This window comes from Labrus mixtus, chromosome 16 (genome assembly GCF_963584025.1).
Source record: "Labrus mixtus chromosome 16, fLabMix1.1, whole genome shotgun sequence".
NCBI lineage: Eukaryota > Metazoa > Chordata > Actinopteri > Labriformes > Labridae > Labrus > Labrus mixtus.
This window is the reverse complement of record NC_083627.1, coordinates 8,906,374-8,919,103: the sequence shown is the minus strand read 5'-3', so window position 1 is coordinate 8,919,103 and position 12,730 is coordinate 8,906,374. Positions and strand designations below refer to the sequence as shown.

Here is a 12,730-nt window from a genome sequence, read left to right as displayed (position 1 = left end):
TCATCAAAAAGACATTTTATAATCAGAACAAGTTTTTTCTTCAGATTTGAAGAAAAAGTTAAAGCTCCAAGCTACGATATAAATTTGTCAGGTGAAGCTTTTCTACAACCCTATTTCCTTGAATGTTGGCATGTTGTGTAAAATAATAATAAAAACATTTGCGACCGTTTTCTAAACATTGAAACCCCCATACAGTATTCAGCAGACATTCACTTGTTTCCCAGCGGGTGGCGCTGGCTCACAGCGAGTCATGCATGTTGCTTTGAAGCACATTTCCTGTCCAGTTTTCACTGAAGGCATTCAGCAGACCCCTCAGTGCAGCAGAAGCGCGAACACCACCACGAGCATCAGAACAGACTGAGGTCTGATAAAGCCTCAGTGGTGATTACTTCATCGCCAAGTGACCGCAGAGCAACCAGGAAATACAGGAAGTGCGTTCAAGAGACAGCAAGGCAGACATGTGAGATGCTTTTACATCCATTAGAGCAAACAGAGAGGAAATGATCTGCAGGAGGGAGATATGAAGAATGGTATCAAGAAGAGAATAAGCGCTAATTATCACTAACACTAATACTGGAACTCCAAAACGCTTGGCCAGTTTATCACAATTAGAATAAGTGATGCTGAAGGTATGAGCCGAGCACTTAAAACATCTAACGGAGGTATGATGTCTCTGTAGAGCCTTTTGGACTCACTATTTGTTTTTTCACACACGCACACAAATCCTGATCATTTCCTGAAATTGTAAGGATCAGCCCCCTTGTAACATTTCCACGGCCCCTTGTGTAAACTTAGCAGCAAACATTCAGGAACATTCACTGCTAGCGAGTGGGCTGGATGATGACATTTAAATCCCACATGTGTAAACTTCATAGGCTTTTTTTTTTTGCATGCAAGACTCTACTTTACCACTCATTTGTTAAAACTGCGAATATGTCCAATTACATCAGCATTGATGTTGAAGGCAAAAACTGTCATTTTAGAATTCGACATAATGTTGCTTTGTCCACCATTATCAAGTCGTCCTTTTTACCTTTTTACCTTTTTTTACCTTTTTACGTCGTGTCCTGCCTCCTTAGACCCGCTCCAGTCCAACAGTAAAAGTCTCCCGCTCTGAGATGTTGGAGCAAACAGGCAAGTCAAGAAGAATCAGGGGCGGCATGTGCTGAAATGTTCTTGAGTGCACGTGTGAAAAAGGTTCAAGAGACCTCCTCCTCTGTGAGGATTCGGCCTGTTGCGGCCTTTAATTTCATTAGTTGGGAAAACAAGCAAAGGATGAGCGGCGCAGAGAGGATGAGTGAGACGGGTAAGTGTCATTGTGTCGGGTTGAAGTGAGAGTTACAGGATAAATATTCCCCTTTTGGAAAGTAAAGGACACTTTTCATTGTTCGAAGTATTCTTTAAGGTTTGAACGATTATTATTATTCTCTTTTTCTCTGGCGGTCATCTGACTGTGACGGTTCTCAAATAGAGAATATAACCCTGACGTTAAATAAGCATAAAGTCAAACTTACAGTGCCTATAGGCTCACAAAAGTACACAGAATAAACAACTCATTGTACGGACCTTTTTGTTGATCTATCTTGAAGTCTGCAAGGAAGCGTCTGACATTTTTGGAAACACAAGTATTATCCTCTTCATCAACCACTTGTTGTCTGCATGTTAAGTACAAGCTGGAGCCGGGAGACAGTACGATTAGTAAAACCTCACAGGGCATCTTTAATTCATGTGTCTGTTTCTTCTTTTTATGTAATTACTCATGTTAAGATATGAGAGTAACACAGGAATAACTTCAGGATGAAGCACAGCCCCGATTCCAAGATGGATGCCATTTATGAACATGTATTCTTCATATTTCTCTCCTTGTGTTTAAATACACTGGAATACTACTAAAACAACAAAAGAGATGTCAGTCAATGTACCCTCAACCAACAGTTGATATAATATCCTAAGAAATGTAATAAACATTTTATTTTGTTCTGCTTTAATGGACCCTTTAGTATCTGTTGCCTCGTTCATTATGCCACAGGCTAAACATGTAAATGTCTGCTGGGTAGTCTAAACCCCAATCTAAAACCAAACATCACCATGAACGTTGGATTTAAACTACCTTTCTTCAGGGTCAACAGACTTCCCACATGCTGGAGTGCTGAAGCAGACAGGCTGGGATTTACTTTGGAAAAATGACACCTGAAGAAAACCCTGCAGTGCCAAACCTTGTACACCAGGCGATATGTATGTACCTAAGGTGAGACCGAAGGATTGGCTTTTTATTATTAAATATAGTGTGTTAGGAATGCGAGCCTAAAAAAAAAAAAACATGCATGTGTTACGACTGTTTATGTTTCCCTGTGCTGTGTGTTCCTTCTCCACTTCCTGTTGTCTCCAGCCCAGGTGAAGCTACAAATTGTACAACGAGGTACACCTGGCCTCAGAGCTTACAAGGCCAGTGCTGGCTGCAGAAAGGGAGTCATTTTGGCAGATGGCATTTGGAGTTGGGACTGCTGTGCTGCTCAGCCAGGGATTGTCTTTTGTTTCTCATTTGATCTTTGTTATCATGTAGTGCGTCATATTGTAACAAATCCCTTTGTTTTGGCTTTGTTAAGGTGTTCTAAGTATTTTAATGGGTCAATGTGTGGATTGTTGTTAGCCCCATAGGCCCCCCCATAGCCTTATGGCGGGGCGTGACACATGCTTAATTTTGTTTAAGCTGCAAGTAGTCTTAAAAGTAGTGAACACATTTTTTGTTTTGAATTTTAAAATAAATTAAAAAAAATCGAAAAAAGACCAAGTACTCTGAGTTTTCTGTTGTATCTTTCATCACTAGAAGTACACTAATTTACAGAGGTCAGAGCACTTCTAGGTTACCGCTGCACTAATTAACAAACTTACCAATGCAAACAGCTTTATGATATGTATAAATTACATTAGAAATACAGATGCAACCTTTATTTCATGAATGATCGAAAGCCTCTCAGTCGTTGTGCTTTCTGGTAGCACACTCAGTGTTGGAAGTATGTCCACTCTCACAACCCTCGTTTTCCCTCCTCATATATTGTAAGGCTGGACCCCTTTGCTCTGTATTTCACTCGGTGAATAATTGTACTGTCCCTGCTGAATTAATAGCATGATGTAAAGCCTGACCCATATGATGAATTACTGTACTGGGGGAATTTCTGTCCGACCCATTTTTGGAGATTACGTATTATTAACTCCTCTGGATGTCACATCCTGCTAATGAATGAATCAATTATTCATCCATTTTTTAATTTGAAATCATTTGACAAGGATAAATGGGTTATAAAAAGGCTTTTTTTTTTTGTGTGGGTTAGAAAGGAAGACCCGGCATTTACATTGAGAATATTTTGTCCCCGGGTCTTTCACATCACTCTCTGTCTGACTGTAGTTTCTAATGCAGGGTACTGTATGTGTGAGAGTGTTTCTTACTCCCTGCAGCGCCTTAAATGCAACTTCATTTTGTTGTGCATCAAGATGTAGTAAACCGCTGACCCGTTACATGGGCAGAGATCCCCAACTTATAGAAGGTAGAGGACCGTTTGGGAAAATGTTTTCCAGGTTTTGTGATTCATTTGGACGAGTTTATTTCTTCACAGTGGATACAAGAAGATACCTCTGTGAACCAGACTAACAGAAGAAGAACTCAGCGGGTCAGGAAGTGAGTTATGTGGTAACTAGAGGACAAGGGAGATCCCAAGTTACCCTGTGGTGCAGGGGTGTAACAACAACAACAACAACAACCATAACAACAGCACTTTAAGACATCAAAGTGTCTCAGCGGCTCATATGACCAGAGTCTGCATCGCTCTCCATCCACACTTTCCTGTCGTACTGAAGGCCTGTGTTTTACAGACTGTCTTCAATTTTCCAAAGAGAAAGCCGAATGGGAGTTTTTCTAAAATGCAAGTTTTTGACTTCAACTGTTTCATGATGATAATCCATGATGTGTGGTCAAAATACACCACGCGTCAGCTGCTGAATATGATAACTGAAAATACTAAAAATAGATGATCTCAAACAGGAATGAAGTCATATTAGAACTCATCATATAGTCAGTCTACAGTACTCAGCAAAAATCTATTTGACTTGTACATTATAGATCTCAACAGCCAATCAGTGTCCTGCAGGCCCCCATACATGTTACGTGGCAAATTAGTGTTAAAACAAAGTGGCTCTCTGACAGCAAATGAATACGCTGAATTTTTTTTTACATATAACCGAAACAGTAACCTGACATTAACTTTGTTAAGATTAGCTAAATTATGTGGAACAAAGAGCGATTTATAGCCTATAGCGTCCATGCCGGTACTCACGCTGGTTTCTCATTAAAGGGGGCCGCTCTGGCCGGCATCTCCTGTTGGTAATACATTATGAGTACATGTACCTCATGCAACCACACTTGACCAAAAAAAAAAAATACTATCCCCCTAGGACTCTTCAGTGTCTAGACTTGTCGTTTCATAAATGTGACAGTCATAGCAGGAGATTGTCCTCGTCTGATGCATTCTGCAGGAAATCATTGTCGGGCGTGCAGGAGGAGGCAGACACTTCCGTTAGACTGACATGTTTTTGCATTGATTTAACAGCAACACGTATTTGGATGCATCCACAGTACAAAAGGCAAGAGAGGAAAAGCACGAAGGCATGAAGAAGAGTGCATAGTAGAGGAAACGCCAGCAATGTTATCAACATGATCACGCAGCATGTTTAGATACAGTCAGAAAATTGGCATCAAGGCATCAAACTGGACTTTAAAATACATGTTAACATCCGACTGGAATAAAACTTATACTTACTCTTGTACGCATACACCTCAATCAGACCCAAACAGGCCATCGCATTGGATGCATACTCCACACTTCCTGTTCTAAGCTTTGACCAGGAAGTCGAATGGCATTATGAATAGAAGAAAGACGAGAAGAAAATAAGACAAAGGTTTCAAAATCCCCCCCCCCTCCTCCTCCGAGAGCTAAGTGCACCCGATCCTCCTCTCGATATCAAGAGGCTTTACTGTGCAAGAACTATTGATTCCTTTTAATGTAAATGGTTCATCTCATTCCTTTTCTTCTTCTACTCCTTTTTTTTTTTTTACATCCCTGCCTCATAATTAGAAGACACATCCAAGCTGAGTTATGATCGCCATGGCAACAGAGTCAGCATGCATTCCCCTTTGATATCATCCTGTCCCATATGAAGCCAAAAGCTTATCACCAGCATCTAAAATTAGACCTCTGGCTGTGTCTGCGGCTCAGGATGGCCTTCACACCTCTTCTGTGACCACGAATTATGTCCAGCTGTTTGCCTTTTTGTTATGGAAAGGAAGTATTGAATTACAGCCTTAAGGGTCCACTGTTTGTTTGTGTGTGCTAGCAATGCCTTTTTTTTTTCTATTAAAAACCAATGCAGTTCAGCACTATAACTTTTGAAACACCCCCGTGCGTATCAATATAACTCAAACTTAGAAACTAGGAAGGCGAGGCCCTGGAGGCCTGCTGGTTGATTGGCTTGCTGAGACGAAGCGGTCCAGGTTCAAGTCCGACCTGTGGCTCCTTTGCTGCATGTCATCCCTCCACTCTCTCTGTCTAACCTGATGTCCGACTCTATCCACCATCCCGTCTCTGAAAAAAGTCATAAAAAGCCCAAAAATAAATCTTAAAAAAAAAAATAGTCGAGGAGCTGTGGGTGGTCTGATGTAATCCAGATGCAGATGGTTTAGGCCCCGAGGTAACAGACAAACTCTAACATAAAAGTTATACAGAGTGCAACCGTACCGTGGGGCAGCAGACTGAAGACATTGTCAAGGAGGCAACAGGTTTAGCACCAGGAAAGTGGTCAGTTATAACGACGAATCCAACAGGGACAGGTGGAAGACATGTTTTAACCAGGCAGGGGGTCTTAGCCAGCAAGGTAGTGCATCCATACTGGCATGGCCACACTCCAGAACTCACACTGTGGGATCTGTGCTGAGCAGCTCAGGAAAGGAGCAGACAGGATCCAAGGACACAAAGGCAGAACTCGAGGTCAGGGACTGAAGGCTGCAGCGTTTACCAGGAGAGTGACGACGCTCGGTGGTCAGAGGCAGGCAGAGTCTGTACCCAGTAATCAAGCCAAGGGTGAATGCTGGAAAGTGTTGCATGAAAGCGAAAGGAACAATCAGGCAGCGTCTGAGCGAACAGGAGAGGCTTTTATACTGGCTTGATTACAGATGAGAGGCAGCTGTGTGCACAGGTGAGTCGAGCTGGCTGATGAGGTGGGCATGGCTGGCAGGCCGAGTGGAGCAGAGGCAGCGTGAGTGGAAAAGAACTGAGTGATTGAGTGAAGGCAGTCCTGTAGATACATTTTACATTTTATTTAAGGTTCATTATTTAGAGGCAGAACTTTGGATAGTGTCAGAAATCAGGGAGGGAGACAGTAAACAGAGGCTCAGTGCAGAAAAGAGGGGTAAAGCAGTGTCATGTTTAATTCTCACTGAATGTAAAAAACAAATTAAGGATAAACTCTTTCTCCTCTTCTGGTATTTTTAGTCCTCGTAAAATCGACTCTTCAGATCTTGTTTTGAAAGAAATGTCACTCAGACTGGGGGTGTGATTTTCTAATTAACACAGTTATAATGAACCAGCAGCTTCCTCGATGAAAAGGGTAAGGTTTATGATCCCTTAACGAGGGATGCTAATAACTGAGTCCACGCGTGTTATCATTAATTCTCCTTTATCCAGACCCATCTCCTAACAGTGGAGAAAGATCAACAGGCAGGCAAAACAAACTAAACAGAGTCCTTTACATGTATTAACATTCATAATGAGTTATTGTGCAGAATAAAAGGGTTCAAGAGCTGCGCTTCCTCCATCTCACTGGCTTTAAGTGCGTGTGAAAAACTACTCGAATGAAAAGTCAGATTTTACAGTCGAACACAAAAAGCTTCACAATGTCCTGAAAAAAGCAACAAAAACGGCTTTTACAGACAAACTCAAGTGAAAACCGCATAAATGTGTCTCCCTAAATACTCTCAACATCATGCAGTTAATGCACTAACAGGATGATAATGACCAGTCAGGAAATAATGGATCATTGGGGTGACTGCACACTCATATCTTTTATTATTACTGGTATGAGGCAAAGCTTTGAGTGTTGACATTTTATTTAAATTTATGTTTTTACACATGCACAACAAATCCTGAACAAATCCTGAAATTTCAGAGTTAGCAGCCAGTGTGAACATGTGCATATCTGCACAGTGAACATTCTCGAAACAAGAACGTTTGAGCACTTTGTTACAAAGAAAGACGATTGCTCTTCCCCTGGTTTTTACAGGAGGATGCATGCGTGACGTCCATTTTCACCAAGTTAACTTTGAGTGTACAATATTGAGAAAGTGTTGCTCTGCTAAGATGAACTTCTTCTGCTGATGATCACTTTGCCACTTTACCTTTAAGCACAAAGAAAGAGCAGTTTTATAATCTCACAAGCAGTTTGAAGGACCGACAGAGCTGGAGGAAAATGAGAGTTTCAGTCTGACGGCCCTGAACTTCAGGGGGTGCATGCTGTGCCTGGGAGCAGGTTTAAATAAATCCATGACAGGCTGACATCAGCTGATGGTGAAAGTAGGAAAAACTGAACGCAGTCTGCATCCTCAGCTTTTAAAGCCCAAGAGAAAACTTATATAGATTATATGCATTTATGAAATCAGCAGACCGGAAAACATGAGCAGGTACCCCTGTCAGTGACTAGCCTCCCTAGATATCAGGTGTAACTCAAAGACAGGAAATATCAATGTGTTTAAAATAACAGGAATTCACTGTTTACGATATGAAATTGACTTAATATGGACACTTCATCTAGAAATGAATGTGTCTTGAGTGCAAAATCAAACTGTAGGCTGTCTGAAATATGTGTGTCTCTGAATGGGACTTGATAAATGATGAATCTTAAGAGCAGCTCTCAGGGATTGATTCTTCCATTACTGTCTTTACTCTTCCAAACCGGAGAGGGTTTTTATCATCAGTCTCCAGAGTGAATTCCCTCCAGAGGAGAAAGTATCCGAGAGGGTAAAAAGCCCACTTAAAGGCAAGTGTTTTATTTCCAGCGTGGAGTAATGGACCTCTGTTGGGAACAGGGCTCATGGAAGCCACAGGACGCCTGGTGCTTTACAGTTGCTGCAGGCTACAACACAAAGGCCCCTCGTGTATGCATCCGTTTTAAACACGTTTGAAAAGTTTTAACTGTGTGTTGTTCAGAGCTTCTGCTTCCTGTGTCCACTGCAGCTGGGTGAGGCATCACGATCCAGTAACATCTGTGAATCAGCTGAGGGTAAATATGCAAAATCCTTACCTACTTCCTGCTTTGTGGTAAGGCTCTCGTCTGATTCTCGCTTAACTAGCTGCTTTGTTGCTGGGGGGCGGCTGTGGATCAGTGGTAGAGTCGGTCTTCTCTCAACTGACCACTCCTCAGTTTCTCCCTCCCCTCAGGTTAAGACTCTGGGTACCATCCTAGACAGCACACTATCATTCCAAGCTCACATCACTAATGTCACCCGGTCTGCTTATTTCCATCTAGGTAACATTAATCGCCTCCGCCCGTCCCCTCACTCCCAGCAGTACTGCCATCCTCGTCAACACCCTGGTTACATCCCGCATTGACTACTGCAACTCCCTTCTCTTTGCGCTCCCTCTCAAGTCCGTCCACAAACTTCACAAACGCATCACCTTCCAAAATTCTGCTCCTCACCTTCAAGGCCATCCACAACCTCGCTCCGCTTTACCTCTCTGAACTCCTGCACATCAACACACCTACCCCGCACTCTCAGGTCTTCTTCTTCCATTCAACTCACTGCACCACCCGCCCGCCTGTCCACCATGGGATCCAGGGCCTTCAGCCACTCTGTCCCCCCCCCCACCTCTGGAACTCCCAGAGTAGAGCAGCAAACAGAGCATTATAATGAGCGATAATTACCGTAGTTAACGATGGCCTTCCTATTAGTGACTAAAAACCAGCCAGTGTAGTGAAACAATCACAATCAGTAAGTTAAAGCCAGTGATATTTCATTAAAAGGAGTCATAATCTCACATTTCTGCATTTATTAAGTCATGGGAAGCTAAACTACACTTTTTCATGATCTTAAATCTGAAATGAAAAACAGCTGTTGTACTTTCTGTGGCTCATTTTCAGGAGCTCTTCTCTATTTGACATCAGAGCTACTCTCCTGAAATGTGCATAACAAAGGATTCTACACCGAGTGTGCAGCTGACAAAAAGCGGTAATGTCCTGCAGGACAAAGGATTTTTGCATTTAGGAGTCATGTAATTGCTTCTTATTCATTCTTCTCTTTCAAAGCTCATTCCTCTAACCTCAGCAGTTGTGCCATATCATTACAACTTCAATTACAATCTTAATGACATTCACACAAGCTGTTTACAAGCTTCAACCATAATGGTGATTATCAGTCATTATAATGCACAATATGCACTGTAATAAACTGATTAAAAAAGTGTTTAATACTGTGCTGCATTCTGCTGAAGTCTTTGTAATTACCTTCCAAAGGAGAGTTTCTGCTGAGCACATTTATAGTCGAGGAGTGCAGGGAAATGTCTATGCATAATGTGATGAGCGTCTGCAGCTGGTTAGAGGAAACCGACTCATCATGGGAGCACAGAGAGTCCCACTTTACCCTCACAAGTAGCTCACATGTAATCTGCACAGGCTCAGATTAGCATGTGCGATAGCTTGGAATTAAAAACAGGACATTTCATTTCATGCGTGTTATTTTCCGTTCTCTCCTTTCACCATCTGCTGCTGCCAGGAGCTCTGAGACCTCCGCTACATCAGCGCTGTACCGTGATGTAAACCAACACAAGAGATTTGACGCCAGATATGATAACGAGGTGAGCTACACAACAACGTTACATCATGAGGGTTAACATTGTTTACAGTAGAAAATATCTGCGCTTTTAGCTATTTACAATTCAAACAGGTTTGTAACTTTAGCCTTACAATAACCAACATTTTTCAGTAATTATCAATATTTCTACTTTATTCGCTGCCTTCCTACGATCAAGACAATTAGGACGCTGTCAAAGGGTTTAGGCAAGAAGTGCTGATGCCTTTCCTATTATTCCAGCTGACACAGGTGTAATTACCCAGTGCTCAGGTTAATTAAATAGGAGGCAAACATGCGTCCCCATTAAGCCCTGAGAAAACTTGCTTTAACTACTGTTAGCAAGCATGACGTCCCCTTTTTGTTTTTGGCTGGCTGGTAGTGGGTGGGGCTTATTAATTAACACAGTGGCACATGTGTGAAAAGTGTGTGGCATAAGAGTCGAAGCGAAGCCGGTGTGGGCCCCGACATCCAAGCAGCAAACAGGCGGAAATCCACCACCTCCTGATTGTGGTTCTTCTTCGTTTGACCAACTTGTAAACAACGACGACAACAAAACTTGAGAAAGAGACTGTGCGTGTGCTGGCCGCTTGTGTGAAGCCTGACGGTCGGAGCTTGCCGCTGACTGCTGACCGGAAGTAAGCCCACACACTACACCGCCAGCCAGCCTTTGTTTGTGTATCTTTGTGTTAGAGAGTGAGCATCCTCTAGACGCCAGTCATTCTCGTAACACTACGTGTACCCAAACACATGACATCAGCCAATTTGTATCCTGTGGTGGTTAGGAGCATTGGTTGTGCACGCTTCATCGCTATTCAATATGCATATAACTGCTAGAGACGCTGTGTAGAGTTGAATGGTGATCAGACCACAAATGACAACCTCGGGGACACCAGAGAGCCACTACAACAATGATGGAAAGTTTAGAAGAAAAGTTCACAGAGCCAGTCCCCAACTCCCCGCCCTATGATGTGTCGTCGCCGTTGCATAGCAACAAACATGCGTGCCAAAATAGCTGCCGACAGATCATCTCCACTTTGGTGTTTTACGCCGTCTGATTGGTGCTCCCTCTAGAGGAATCCTTCGGTAACACACGTCGTACATAGGCAAGCATGTGAACATTTACGTTCAGGACGTAGCAGGTTGTCTACGCGTCCTCGTGGTTCTGGAGCGAGTATTTACAGAGTTGTAAATGAACAGTATTGACATAGTGGGAGCTGTCCAGAGCTGTGCAATCAGTGTTACATATGTTAAAGTGCAGGAGTGTAGACATGTTATCAGCAGAAACTGTTCAATATAATGGCGAGTAGACAGACAAAATGAGGTGTGGTCAGGAGCAAAGGGGGCGTGTTTCTATCTTGAAGGAGCAGAAAAGGACTGCAGCTTTGACCACATAGAACCTGGTCTAATGCATTACATTCATGTTATGTTGAGGTCGTTTAAGAGAGCTGGACAGTTCATAACGGACTTCCACTCTGCCCAGGATAGACACTGTCTGACACGTGCTTTTGTTTTCCTCGTCTCCTGTTATCTTTCTATTACTGATTTGACTTGAGGGCACTCTGGTGACGTAAGAACTGCACGTAGCAATGATCATACCGTCGGACTCTGTTGCCTCGTCTGCCACTTCCACGTCTTTCTTTTTACAGTAAATGTCATGCTCCTGAAAAACCCACCTGCCGGTCTAACAGGGAAAGTCTCCTGCTGATGAGGATATGTGTGAACAACTAACTCAGGAAGATTTCAGGGGCAGCCTGCCTGACGTTTTCTAGAAATTTTCAGGGATTGCATGTGTGAAAACGGCTTTTGTCACCACTGATTATCCAGGATCAAATCAGGATGGAAAAACTAAATATCTGCTTGTATATATGTTACTCTGAGGCACATTTTGAAGGTATCTTATAATTTGTTAATGGTTAATTTATAAGTAAATGAGACTCACACATAGGTAATGACTTGAAGTATGACAGATTGTTATAAGTACTCCCATGGCTCTGGTCAAAATATGGTCACTTCTCACTCCAAAAACCAAGATGGCGACGACGAAATATTTTACAAAAGGCATCAAAACGGAAATCCCCAATCAGTGAGGTCACTGTCTCACTTCTTTAATGATCACCACAGAATGTAAAAATCACTGAAAATGCTGTTAGAGGCGTATTTGCTGTTTCACAAAGACTGTGATAACATCTAAAATACTCTGACACCGTGTGATTCATTCCTATATTAAATGAACAGATTGTAGTTGAATTTATTTGACATCATATGTCGTGTTAATGTTTGAACCATATCACTGAAGGTAAAGTAGAGGTGAAGCTCATCGTCTGTTCACCTGAAAATAACCGCATCGACATGGATTCTCTCACTTTCATTATCCAAACCCTTTACTCCAGGGAATACCTGTTCGTCTCTTCATTAAATTACCCTGATAAAACATGACAAACCAGCTGCAGAGTAAACACCCTTTATGAAAAGCATAACCCGGCCTAATAAACCCTTACAAGCTTTTCCCCTGCATAATGTGAGAGCCTGGATCATCTGATAGCATGCAAGAAAGACGGTGCTTCAATTAGAGTGAGTTAAAGGAAGGATGAAACAACCCAACCGTCTGCTTTTCTTTCATTTTTGGAAGATTTAGATTGTTTGAGATGTGTCAGTGTATTGTTCAATGCCACCCATCTGGTCTCATTCTCTGCATTCAAATTAAACTTTGTGTGTTTGGTTTGAATTCAAGTGTTTACTATTCATCAAGGTTTTTATCATCAATGCAAGATGCCAATGTCCCCTTCCTTGAATGACAAAAGCCTTTTACTAACAAAGACCACACCAAGAAAGATAATG

General features: G+C 42.3%; 1 protein-coding gene across 1 annotated transcript in view; it reads right to left on the bottom strand.

Moving 5' to 3' along the window:
• Positions 1–12,730, bottom strand: part of ngly1 (N-glycanase 1) — a 281,389-nt gene that overhangs the window by 11,498 nt on the left and 257,161 nt on the right. The window lies entirely within an intron of this gene.